The sequence below is a fragment of the Apostichopus japonicus genome, chromosome 14 (assembly GCF_037975245.1).
Source record: "Apostichopus japonicus isolate 1M-3 chromosome 14, ASM3797524v1, whole genome shotgun sequence".
Taxonomy (NCBI): Eukaryota; Metazoa; Echinodermata; class Holothuroidea; order Aspidochirotida; family Stichopodidae; genus Apostichopus; species Apostichopus japonicus.
This window is the reverse complement of record NC_092574.1, coordinates 694178-708186: the sequence shown is the minus strand read 5'-3', so window position 1 is coordinate 708186 and position 14009 is coordinate 694178. Positions and strand designations below refer to the sequence as shown.

The 14009-nt window shown below is 36.8% G+C and overlaps 1 protein-coding gene across 22 annotated transcripts in view; it reads left to right on the top strand.

The window, feature by feature from the left end:
• The window catches only part of LOC139979699 (uncharacterized), a 44285-nt gene that overhangs the window by 4619 nt on the left and 25657 nt on the right, over positions 1-14009 (top strand). For 12 of the 22 annotated variants that reach the window (XR_011797278.1, XR_011797279.1, XR_011797268.1 and 9 more), the window contains 11 exons: positions 369-666; positions 1245-1443; positions 1557-1779; positions 4644-4882; positions 5530-5721; positions 7513-7630; positions 7767-8957; positions 9218-9408; positions 10614-10775; positions 11077-11223; positions 12895-12965. The gene's annotated coding sequence lies outside the window, so the exon portion shown is untranslated. Of the gene's footprint in view, positions 1-368; positions 667-1244; positions 1444-1556; positions 1780-4643; positions 4883-5529; positions 5722-7512; positions 7631-7766; positions 8958-9217; positions 9409-10613; positions 10776-11076; positions 11224-12894; positions 12976-14009 lie in introns of all 22 variants that reach the window. The other 10 variants (XR_011797277.1, XM_071990741.1, XR_011797270.1 and 7 more) reach the window with 9 other exon arrangements.

Below are 14009 nucleotides of genomic sequence, written 5' to 3'. Positions count from 1 at the left end.
TGTCATTAGTTTAATGTACGTTTAATTGCTTTGTTCAAGGGCTGTCCTAACATGTTAGTGTTTCATATCATGAGATGCAAGGTTAAATTGCGACTAACATGCAACATCATGTAACATGTTGAAAATTTCAAGTTTCATTGCTTACACTACATTTCGTTTTAATAGAATGTTGAGTGAAACTACCCACTGCTCTAGGGGATGAAACATTTGGTGTTTAATCCACAAGCTCCAGCTCATTCATTGGGGCTTAAATTTCAACTCCTACCCAGATCCCAACAAAGAGAGTAAGTGACGTCTGCTCTGTAACACGACAATAGCATACTCATAACCAGTACTTTAACAACTTGTTTAATTTTTCATTTATTTAGATTTGGGTGCATGAAAATTGTCATCTCAGACCAGAGAGGAGAATTTGTTAATGCTCTGAACAAGTCCCTGTTTGACATGACAGGGGTGGGCCACAGAGTATCCTTCAGCTACCACCCACAGACCAATGGGCTGGATGAAAGATTCAACCAAACTCTGCAAAATGCAAATGCCACTCATCAAAGTTGTCAATCAAAACCAAGATGACTGGGATGAAACACTGTCTTCGATTCTCATGGGGTACCGTACAGCAAAACATGGTTCAACAGGTCTTTCTCCTTTCGTTGTGATGTTTGGAAGGTTTGTAATAATTCAAACCTACCATTGCTGAATAGAGGTTTACATTTGTAAAGGTCATATACTGTACAGAGAAAAGCAATCAGGGACAAGAGAGTTTGGACAAATCCTGCATAGCTACACTGATCCTCTATAGGATAAAATCTCATTCGACACATCCCAGGTACTGGGAAAAACTGCTAAATAGAGGACCACCAATAACCCTATGTAAGTTACAACACCTAAACAAATAAACAGATTAATTCTGTATATGGTACACTCTTCAGCAAGTACAAAAGATGAACATTCATTAAACTATAAAAGCATGCCAATTAATTAAGATACATGCAATTAATGCCACTGACATTGGTTTTGTTTTTCATATACTATATATCATATTTTGGGCTGGTATGCAATTTGGACCTATAACAGCACAGAATATACTTTGGTTTTATATTTCTGCTGGTTTGAGTATGTGATGTGACTCAAATTTATGGTTCCAGGGTCTTAATAGCGAAAATAAAATATAAAAAAAATTAAATATTCTTCAGTCAACAAAGTGTTGGGAATAATTGATTGTTAATTTATCTTCATATATCCAGAGAGCCATTGTTACCAGTGGACATTGAAGACTCCATTGTCCAACCAGAATCTCTTGCTGCAGCGATGCACAGAGGGAGAGGGTTTTACAAATCATGTCACAGTCGCAGGACATAATCAAAGGTTTTGTGAAAGAAAATATTGGCAAAGCCCAAGAACGGCAAGAAAAAGAATTTTGACTAAAGGCAGCAATCAAAACAGGTTATTACATAATGCTATGTTGTGCATTGAAAACTGACTGTAGTTAAATGAATGGCAACATATACATTGTATTATGATGTTTATGTATATTTGCTGGATTTTGTTTTATTCAGAGCTTCAAAGTTGGTTCTAGTGTTCTTGTCCGGAATGCAGGAAAGGATGCCCGAAGAGGAGGGAAGTTGGAAACTCTTGGCTTGGTCCGTATGGAGTCAAGGCTGTGAATGAGAAAGGGCTGTACACACATACTAACAGTTCCACAGGCATTCCTTTGAAGAAGAAATAGGACCAAAATAGATTTTAGCTGACGTTCTCTTGTTAGCTCCAATCTGAAGAATGGTAGGTTGGTTTGAGGTGATCCTTGCAGCAATGATGAGCTAAGGAGGGTCGTTATTGCTTTTGGTGCAGATATTGTGCAACGAAATGAGTGGGCAGGGCATAACATTAAAACCTGATCTGCAATTGCTCACCAACCATATATGGTATGACTAAAGTTTATTGTGCTGAGCAGGTTGGTTACACAATTCAATGTTTTCAGTGCTATTATTTTGCTGCATATTGATAAGATGTGTGACAAAATAGGGTGCAGCTGATATTTCCTAATAAACACAGAATCGGAAGAATTTTATTCCATTTGAGTTGATACTTAACATAATGATACCTCATAGCCTGCAGGAATAGTCCGTCTCGTTTTCTTGGCAGATATTTTCCATTTTCGCCCATGTTTGTAGCATCTCAATCATTATTGTTAGCTTTTTCTAATATTTGTAGAACCTTAATTACTATTAAGTGTGTGCAACCCCCTTCCCACCCCCCACACACAAACAAACGCATACACAAATTACTCATGTTACATCATGGAACCATAATGCATTTTAACTTGGTTGATTTTTCATATATTGAACAAACTAATATTAAGAAAATGTCCCTTAACATATTGCTTAATTCAAAAGGGAATTGTGATATAGCATCATTATGGTAATGTTGCTTTACTATTCCAGTGTTGTTGTTATGGTAGAAATGATATACTGCTTAAATCTTCATGGTGGTGGCAGCAACCCAATGAGATTCCTGGCTTGCAGCTGACAACATCAGGAACTTGGCCAAAGTTGGTTGAGTTGATAATCTAACACACTGTCTAGACTGAGTTTGCAGGAAGAACAGCCATCAAATTACCATTTCCCCAAAGAGTGGTGTAGCTGGGAACCACATTGCACTTTGCATGTGTGGTTGGAGTATTAATTTTATACAGGTTGTAAAACACTGCATGAAGTCACATTTATTCTTTCATCAACATTGATTCTATCATCACAGTAATCCTCATAGAGGCATTTCCAGAATAGGGACTGATATTGACCATCTTAAATTTCTGTTGGTTTAAAAAAAAATAAGGATAAATTTTATACATACAGTATATTTGATAGACAGTATACATAATATATGTGTTCAAGATCTTGCCACAAAGGCCAGTGTCTGCAGCTCAGCATTATGCAAGTATGGAAGTAGATGTTGTGTTGCTATGCCAATATCTCAGGACGTAACAGATACAGGGATATTGTGACGCTGGCCAGTTTCTTAGGACATAATCATCACACTTCATTAACTTTGCTATATGGTGCCATGTTTTACAGATAAAAACGTTGAAATTAAGCAATGTGTAAGTATACTCGAGTTTTCAAATTTGCTTGCAACTATATTGAATCAATAATTTCCATGCATGGGATATTTTCAACATATATCACCCAAAAATGGTAATATTTGCAGTGGTTGGGATAACTTGATAACTTGTTGGTACATGACTCTGAAAATTATTACAGTACCAGCTATACTTGTAAGACTGTACCCATGCTATTGGTATAGATCTGCATTTATTGGTTCTTAGCAAATAACCATCCAACATATGAAAATCAATTTAATACTGTATAGCTTCTCAAATTGATTCAGTTGAAATCTGAATTTTATTGTCACCAACAATTAACAATATGCCATCTAATTGAAATGAATGAACTCAAGAAAGCATTTATTTGCAAGGAATAATTTGTCCTCTAAAATCCAAATTGCTATTCAAAATGTAAAGAGAACTTTCTTTTTTTCCAACTTGACAGTTGCTAGAAGTACCACATACAGGTTTTAAACTGCTCTAACAAGTTCAAAGGAAAAGTTCAGTCATACAGGTCATCTAATTTTCATGATCTTGTTTTAATTGATTCCCCTAACTAATTTTAATTGAACTTTAACTCAATTAATGATTTAGTTAATTGACTGATCACTCACTCAATCAATAATTACAGTGAGACAATTCATTAAAAATGATTCAATTGAAATAACTGGTTGTCAACTTGTCAGAATATATCAGCTTTATCAACTATTCATACAACTCATTTTAAACCATTTGACCAATATGTACAGGGAAGTTGAAAGAACAGAGAAAATTCAGAAAACAAGTCATGACTTTGGAATGAATTTGTCCCAATTCAGCCAACTTAAAGGACATCATATTTCTTAATTTGTCCAGTTTGCAATTTTGTCTTAAAAGCATGCAGTGGTCCTTCAAATTCAAATTAAAGGTAAATAACCTAAGACAACCCATGCAGCTTTAGAAATAATTCATTAAGGCAGGGATTGCAAGCTATGGAGGTGCAAGACTTCATGTGACTTGATCCTCCCCACCTGGAAATGTTGAAAAATGAAAGACTTTTACTGTGCCAGGACCATATACTTGACAAAACCTTATGCCTGGAGAAGTAAAGGGAAAAACCCAACCTATATCAGCACAATTGCAAGGGGCATTTTGTGATGTTCCAACCCCATCCCAAGGATTGGCACTTATTGCAGAATATCATAATTTTCACTTCAACAATGAAGGGTTTTAAGTTTTATTATCCCCCAAATATACTAGATTTTCCAACATGGGCACTCTCTTTGTCAAGTTCATGATACCTCTACTCCTTTCTCCCAGTAGCATATTCCAACAAATGGTTATTAAGATATGATGTGTTTATCATTTTACTTGATGAGAGTAACTTTTCAGCTACAGAAGCTAGTGACAGACTTCCAAGAAAGTGCTTTGAAACATCAAGCAATCATTAACAAAAAATAGATAAAAATGAAGGTTGCAACCCAAATCTTTTCCACTTATATTGATGAGCCACCCATGTCAGATGTCGATTTCCTACAAATCTAAATTTTCCTTCTTTTTTTAGCTTCTTTACAGCATCATTCAACACTATAATGAACATAGCTCTGAATTAATGGAAGTAATCAAAGCTCTCTTCCACGCAATTTCAACCTGAACTTCATGGGCCTCCTGTCTCGCAAGGTTGAAACAGATTCTTCCAGAGTTTGATTCAACTGCACAGGAGGATGCATTAGAATTCCTTGGTGCAGTTTACACATCATCATGCACTTCCTGTAACCAAAGCCAGTGCAAACTTTTAGATGAGTAAGAGATATAGATTGTTCTGTGAAAAGCATCAAAGCAACACCAAAAAAAAAAAAAGTGAACTTTTCAATATATTATTTAAAATTATGCCATGTTGGCCCAAAATATGCAAATATTCAAGTATGGTCACCTTTGGTCAAAATTCTATAAACTGTTTTTATTACCACTTTTGAGGAAATTTACCTCACGGGGACATTCAGTCATCTTGTGTGTTCATTAAGAATGTCTGAGAACAATTTGGACTAAGGGCCTCCATGAAAGTAACTTGTTGAAAACTTCTAGCAATTATAGCATCCTATAATTTGGGTCATACACAGACTACCTTTAACATTGAAACTGATTGGGAATTTGCTTAGGTTTGCAGGGAATTAGTCATTTTTGAAAGAGGTATTATGGCACCAGTTAGATCTGACTGATAAACTTGCATCAATACAATGAGGATGCACATTTTGTAAGGCTGGGTTTAGATGATAGTCTGTATCTGATTTATAAGTTTGTTGCTCTTAATAGTAATTCTGATAATTTTAAGTAAAAGCTGAATGAAAGTTTTCATTTATACCTGATAATCCAGAGGGTAAAGGAACAAATGGAAATTGCAATAGAAATGCAACATTGTTGTAATGAGTAACTTATTTTTTCCTTTCCAGGTACTTCTTCTTACATACAACAAATGAGATGAAGTGGACTTCCTGCAATGAGACTTGGCACTGTCGGGCAAACTCCTATCCAGTAATTCCAATATATCCTAGTAACAAGGGCTATATGTCATGCTTGAGTATGCAGGGGCACCTTGAGGTGTGTCTAGATTGCAAAGATCTTGAAGGCTTTTGCGAGTCCTGGTGAGCTCCTGCAAACTCCCTGTTTTTGTCATATTGTTTTCATTCCATGCTGTTTTGTGTTATGTAAAATTGTTTCAATATGTAACACAATGCATTTTTGTGAAGTAGCAGTATGTGTGTTTATGAGTGTAATGCTAACAGCCTGTCATTACGATAACTCAATAAACTGACAAATGAACAGGAGTCAAATTCTGAAACTATTAGTGATGTAAGTTAATGGCCAGAATTCATATGTTGAAAATTTTCAGGTTTAGGATCCAGCTTGAGTTGTAATGATCCCATTGAGCAGTTCTAAATACTGTATAAAGGCATCTTTTCATATTGACTGTAGATCTCTGGTGTTTTGTCTTTCCCAATTTATTTATTTAAAGTGTTGTGGAAAGAGTTAAATTCACATAGGGCATCATGTATATGTGAAATTAATTAACTAGTTAATTGTATTCTTTGCTATATGTACTTTGCAAAGGGATTATTATAAATAGTGCACATACTGGAGAACAATGGTCCAGTGTGACGAAATTACACTAAATCACCATCGTCGCCCTAAGTGGTGAGTTTATGCTATGTCGTCCTAAGTGTTGTGAAAAGAGATGAATTCACCTAGGGCGACAAAGATGTCGCCTTAGGTGCTTTATGTGCAATTCACTATTTTTTAATTAAATACCTTGGTATTTGTATTAGGCAGAGGGATTATTATAAATAGCACACCATCAGTCCGGTTCTCCTTCAATACTTCTCTCCAGAAAGGACACAATTTTCTGGTCAATGGTTCAAGAACGGGGTTGATAAAGTATACCGTTTGTATTAGAAACCATTACTTCATCTAGCTAAGGATGTGAAGAATTATTAGTCTCCAGTAGTTCTTGATTCAGTGGTCCATATTCAATTCATGTGGAGTTTTCAGGAACTATTACCAGTTATGCGACGAGTCAGGGCTAGAGTCACTAAATTTCAGAGAAATAAAGTAACTCAAACACAAGTTCATGGACAGTTTTCCCATAGATCTATTTTATGCAGTGACCCAAGTCCAAGATTCAACTCAAACGTAGGTTTCATAAAAGTGATATCTTGATTAAGTATCTTGATAGTCACTGATTTTTTCATGTTTGCTAATAGTGGTTGTACCAGATGTCATTGTCTTAAACTCCACAAGTCACAAAGTAGCATTAATATTCGGCATAACTTTTTTTCTAATAGGGTCGTGAATGAGTGGAATGGTTTGCCTGAGAAAGTTGTACTTGCAAGTACTGTAGTGTGAATGGGTTTAAGAATGCTTTGGACAAGCACTTTAAGCATTGTAATCGGGTCTGATCGTTTGTGTCATCAGTTTTCTTCCCTCTCCTATAGGGTCTTTGATGGGGACTTGAGTGTCCCTCCTGATCCTTTTTCTTTACTAAACTAATCTAAACTAATAAGGTCAAGCATAAAGTATGTGTGCTGTAGGCCTACGCAATTGCAGAAGCCAACCTCCTTAACCTATTTGAACTAGCACTTTTAAGATTAACTTAACCTTTTAGAAGGTAAGCTTAACTTTTTCTTTGCAAATGTAACATGAACACTGTTGAGCAAGAGTCGTGCCAGCAATGCCACTGCATGAGGGAAATTCACAGTGACAGAGTAAATAATTGCTTTCGCACCCACGGATGAACACATGTTAGGTATATTACTATCACTAATCTGGGGAAATTGCATTTAAGAATATAAATATGTTTATCAGCTAGTCAACAGTTATTTAAGGTATCATTTAATTGTTTTCATTTACTCCATTAGTGATCTTCCCTTTTCCAACAGCTTTACTGGAAAGACTCTTGCTCAGCCACATTACACAAACACCTTACGAACAGAATACTGCAGATAGCTGATCGTTAACTATGTTAGGAATCCACATGCAGTTCTGCTTATAAAAATAGTAAGAGACAAGATCTGTTTTTCAATCTATGTTTATGGTTAACTACGATTAAGAAAAATGAATTGTAATTTTAACAAATGAGCCCTTCAGTACTGATAACCAGGATTTTAGTTATCTATTTTTTCTTTCTTTACAGTACAGAAATGCAGGGTTGCACTACACCATTTCCAACAGAGGAAGTATGGCAGAAAACAGGTGGAATTTTACATATATATAAATGCCAAAAATGTGCTGGACAGAAAGGTTCAATAAACTTTTGGAACATTGACACCTCATTCACTTACATGAGGAAACCTTTTCTCATAGATGTTGAATAAACAGTTGTAAGAAGATTAACATGTGGAATTGGTTCTGAAACTAAATCAGTATTTATGAACTCCTCACATCTATGATCTCACCATAAAAGAACAGAAACAAGTTGTTGAGTTTGAAGAGTTAGCAACTTAAAATTAGGAAAAAGTTTCATATTCAAGAAGAAATCAAATTTCAACTTTATGATAAAGAATGGGATGATTGCATGGGTAGGTGTGAAAGACCTCTCAGCTACCTCAAAGGGGAAAAGTGAAAGTAATACCCATCACCTCAGAGCTTATACCATCACAGACTTACACTCACTAAGTAGTACATGTAGCTCATTTGATAGGTAAGTTGTACATCTGGTGAGTAGCCTACTTCTGTGCAGTGTACCTAGCAGAGCAAAAGCGACAGTCAGAAGTTTAAAAGCATACATTACTACTCAATGTGGTGTAAGAATCAGCTGAACTGAGCCCCAAACTGCATTCAGAATAAGCATAGGCCTATATACATTTAGACATATGTAACTGGAAAACTCACACCTTTACAATGTCAGACCAAGATTGGATGGCATATGGGCTGATGACATAAATGAAAAGTTGGCAAAACATACATCAGCCCCAGCATGTGGCACAAGGGGATGCAGAATGTGGACAGGTGCCTACACCACCAGTAAGCCAGGGGCACCAGCATATGGCATTATTTTCACAATGCTAACCCTGGCAGCTAAGAGAAGAGGCAGCAGAGTCCACATTGTGACATATATGCTCTTCAAAGTATTGTGCAAAGTAAAGAAATTTTAAGGACCAAACCGTTTGACATCCCCTACATATGCCACAACAGCCTACATGTGGAGAGAGGTGTCACGTCTCTCAACAGTATCTTGCAGTGCAACACAGCAGAAGGCCTTGCAAGTTTGATGGCATTTGCCAAGGTCATGGTCATCAGCTTGATTGCTTACTTCCCTGAGTGAGTGATACTGTTTTAACTCATCCCAGTGAGTGTGGATAGACTAAAATTACTGGCATCTCTGGTAAATATTGTCATCTTTATGATCAGTGTAGTTTTTCATCCTAGAGTAACTGGTCTTGAATCAGTTGATCTTTCTTATAGATACTGGACTGGTTTATGTTTATAGTTCTACCATGTAGCTTGTACTTCTCTCTCTGAGTTGTGCTCTCCTCCATCTGTATGCCTTGCCTCTCTTACATAATTCATCACATTGCTGTTTTCTTTGCATCTATTTCTGAGTCTGGAAACATGAACTATTTGAGCTCACCTTTAATATTGCAGCTTCCATCTTCCTGGCTATGGACTCTTCAGGCACATTATATGTTATGTGTATGGCACTGGTCCCTGTACTGACTATTGCATGAAAATGTGGTACTATGTTTTGGATTGGTCACAGTGAAAGCCTAATTAATGGTATCTACATTTGAGTGGAATTAAGTCTCAAAACGAGTGGACCATAATGTTTGCTGCAGGTGGGTGTCTCAGGTATTTTGTTTAGCTTCCTGCTGTCAGTGTGGGATATTAGCAGAGAACCCTTTGTAGCATTTGGCATACATGGAAATGTGTACTTCCTGCCCCTCTTGCATAGAAATAAATGCTTTGGGCAATGTGAATGATTTCCAATGTAGCACTTTGCAAGGCAGTTTAAACATGTTGATAAAACTTTCACAATGTTGCAGTGGTCTTATTTGAGTGCTCTCCTGCAAGCAGTCACCTCTGCCTGTACAGGGTAGGTCAACTCCTCTGAAAAGCGCTTTTGTGTCAAGCGCTTCTTTGTTACAGTTTTTGCAGGAACATATCAGATAAGAATACTGCTTTAGTCAGTGCTCTGCGGAGTGACTTGAGTAGAACTTGATCAGTGGCGGAGCTAGGGGTATTGGTCAGGGGGGGCGAGAAGGGTCTGTAGGGGCGCTTTCGACACTATCTAAGCGGAGCGCCACCAAAGGTTGGCGCGGAGTGTACAGAATTTTTTTGAGTAAAGTTACTCCCTAGATCGCCGGAATTGACCCTTTGCAGATAATGTGACAAATGTCAATAGGTAGATGAGAGTGTAATAAAAAGTCAATAATCGCGAATAAGTAAAAAGTGGTAAAAAGCTGAAAAGGGCGCCAGCAGTCCATTTTGAGTCTGGCAGGGAGGCATCCACCCCCCCCCCCGACTGTATGAAGCCTCCGCCACTGAACTTGATCTAACAGGTTCTCTGTTTCAGAATGAGTAGTTACAGCCATTGTACTACTGAACCCTTAACATGCCTTGCCATAAGCATCAGTTGTGAGACACTTTACCATTAGTGGATTCTTACCTGTAAGTAATTTGGATTCACAAATCTTTCCACCGTTTTGTTCGTCTCCGAAATAGGGCATCTTTGCTGAACAGCTCTCATTGCCTGGACATTGTACCTTGTGATCCCTTCTTCTTTTCATTTCACCCATTAAGCACAACTTGTTACTGTGATGGTAATCAATAACATGTATCCATGGTGACATTCTCAACTATTACATCTCTGCATTGGCTTGCAGGAGCAAATGGAGTCTTAATTCTTGCATTACTCAGAGGGTTGTGATATTGATGATCATATTCTGCCTGAAATTGGAGAGTCTTTAGAGAGGCCATGCAGTTGCAGTGTCTTCTTAATTAGACCCCTCTATATCATTTTCATTAATTTCTTTCATTACAGGTCCAAACTGGTTGGCTGACTTTTGAAGTGTGCTGACAGCAGGACTGGGAAGAGAGATGCTGCTGAGCTATCTACGAGCTGCACTTGAACTGCCCACTACTCAGAGGCAGCGGGGTGTACCCATTCCTGGGAAAGGCAGCCATACCTGGAGCTCATCCTGTAGTAAGTAATGTTTATATGCACATGCTATTGTGGCTGGGCTGGGTAAAATATAATTCCTTATCCTAGGTTGTCAAGGTCAGCTCTGTGCATCGTTGTCTTTGTAGAGAATTTCAGAGTGTTTGGTAGACCAAACCAACTGTGAATAGGAAATAATAGCTTTTGAACAGCATGTGTGTGTATTTGATTAGATGTGTGTGTGTGCGTGAAGCTATGGGGTTGGAATGGGATTTATTGTGATTGGTGATTACCCAGTATGTGAACATAGAGCATTCGATATTATTTATAATTCCTTTTGAAACAGGAGTACTGGAGCATGAAGTTGATGGACAAATTAAGGAATGAGAGGAACACATGCAAGCAGTAAAGAGGAGAAGACACAGTTAAGTGACACCTGTTCCACTGAAATTAACCAAGTAGATGACCCAGCTAGCAAACAAAGGCATAAAATGTAAGTATAGGTATAACTTTTGAGAATGAAGCTCATCTTGAGGAAAATAGACATCATTAAATAATTAACATACTAGACTAAAATTGCTTTATGCAGTCCTATTCACAGATGACAGAATAGTCAGGAGTTCTATGCAATGTGTTAACACACCATCACATATGTAACAGAGAGCTCATATTTTGACACAAAGATAGTGGATGTTTATTGCTTTAATGCCCTTAATGAATTGAAGTCAGTTCGGGGCATGGTAAAATGTGTTATATTTACCACCAAACCAGACAAATATCCCTGCAATGGTATTTGTACCTACTCTTCTACCAAATTAGATGTCTATATAGAAAGGCCGGTATTCCTTCCAGTACATTAGAGCCAGACCCTGGAAAGTTATCCTCATAAAATCCAAATATTTCATTCTCTTTCATTGCTTTCTCTTCCATTTTGTTTCATTCATTGCTTTAAGTCTTTGTTTTGATCTGTGCAATCTTAACATTTACAATGTGATATATATTTTTATTACATTCTTTTGAATTTGTTTTTTGGCTTCCCGCACTTTTTTCTGCTTCTTTATTCTGTACTCCTGTTTGTACATGTAATTTTTTCGTTCTTGATTTTCAAGTTCAGAATTTTACGTTCTTAGCTCCAATGAATAACAATCTTTTGAAACATTTAAAAAAAAAACCTTCTCCCGGACTCCCTTTTTCCAAATCTCCATCATTAGTACATAATGAATTAACCTACTCAAAAAATAACTTAAAATCTAGATAAGCTAGACTTTTTAAACCGGGAGGAGGCTCTGGCAGAGGGAGGGGCGCCCATGTAAATCGGTGGCTAGAGGGCTTGCGACTCAAACTCCCAAAGAATAGGTCTCCGGGGAACAGTGCAGCCACTGGGAAGAGTTTTTCCTTTTCTCTGTTTTCTTTTAAAATGTAATATCCAGTGGATCTGGATCTTAGTACATAGTTCCTTTCTGTGTCAACATAAAAATAGGACTTCATGAAGTCAGACCAACTTAAAATTGATCTCAAGCATTGGGCTTTTTGATAGGTCTATTTATATGTAGGGTTATGCACTAGTTAATTGCAATTTTAGCCCTCCAAACTAGTGTAGGGTTATGCACTAGTTAATTGCAATTTCAGCCCTCCAAACTAGTGTAGGGATATGCACAATTTCAGCCCTCCAAACTAGTGTAGGGATATGCAATAGTTATAATTGCAATTTCAGCCCTCCAAACTAGTGTAGGGATATGCACTAGTTTATTTACAATTTCAGCCCTCTAAACTAGTGTAGGGATATGCACTAATTTATTTGCAATGCAGCCCTTCAAACTAGTGTAGGGATATGCACTAGTTTATTTGCAATTTCAGCCCTCCAAACTAGTGTAGGGATATGCGTTAATTTATTTGCAATGCGGCCGTTCAAACTGGTGTATACAATTTCAGCCTTCAAAACTCAAGGAAGTTGCGGGTAAGGGACCTGAAAAAGTTTGTGGTCAGGACCATTGACAACGTGGTTTATACACGAAATCTAAGATTTATGTATATATCCAAAAATATCTGTTATTTTTAATCAACATTCCCTGTGTCAGTTTATCATCAAAAGCTCTATGAGGTAAAAACATGTTTCATTTGTAACTTTTCTAAGATTTTGACTGATATGATGCTTTTTTTGTAGTTTGACGTGAAGTTAGGTGTTGCAGAAAATGTACGTTTGCAGTGTATGCTGAGGGCAGCTATGGAGACCAGGTACAATCAGGTAAGTTCGTTCCTCACTTTTTAAACATCTTAGGTCCAAGCATGTGTTATATTATGTGATATGCCTGCTACTACTGTACTAGATCCAATAATTATTTCAGCATGTGAGAGAAGACGTTACAAGTATTCATATTTGCTTGCATTTCATTTTTATATTGTAGGTGATTTCTGTTGGTAGACAGCATAAGGCTAGATAGGTTGTACATATTCTGCGGTATTTGCCAGTAGCACCCTCAGTTTTATCACAAGTTTTTGTAGTATAAGATGGCCGTGTCCATGTGTTCGATAAAGGTAACTGTTGTGTTCATAATGTTGTTGGCGTTGGTACATAATAGTATTCCATGGCACTGGGATTAGTTGGTCATATGTACACTTAGAGTTGTAATAAATAATAATAATAATAATAATAATAATAAATGAGACTTATATAGCGCCAAATCAGTAAACAAAAGTTACTGCTCAAAGCGCTTTACAAAGAAGTAAATTAATTTACAAAAGAACAAGTGAAAAAATGGGTCTTAAGTAGACTTTTGAAAGTAGAAAATTTATAACATGTTCGAATGTGATCTGGTAACTTGTTCCAGAGATAAGACCCAGAGTATTGGAAGCTTCTGTAACCATAGTTCTTCAATCGTGGTTTTGGAACAGTAAATTAATTTACTTCTTTGTAAATAAGCTGTATTGATTCCCTTCAGCTATCATCTATTGACAAAGCAAATATTTTTTTAGATGGTTATGGATTTTGGACAAATTTAAGATTTTATATCTTATTTTTTTGATCATATGTCGGTTATAGCCATGATTTTTAGAATAGAATGTTAATTTTTGACATGAGATGCATTGTGGGTTGCATGGCATAAGCATTTAAAAGAGCCTTCTACTCCTTAATATTAAAGGAGCCATTCACTCTTTAATATTTTCTGAGCATTAAAGGAGTGTTCTAACATTTAAAAGCTAGTTTATGATTTTATCAAGCATTGTTTATTACACATTTGTTTTCCTTTTCCTCCTATTTTTTTATGTAGAGCTTGCTAG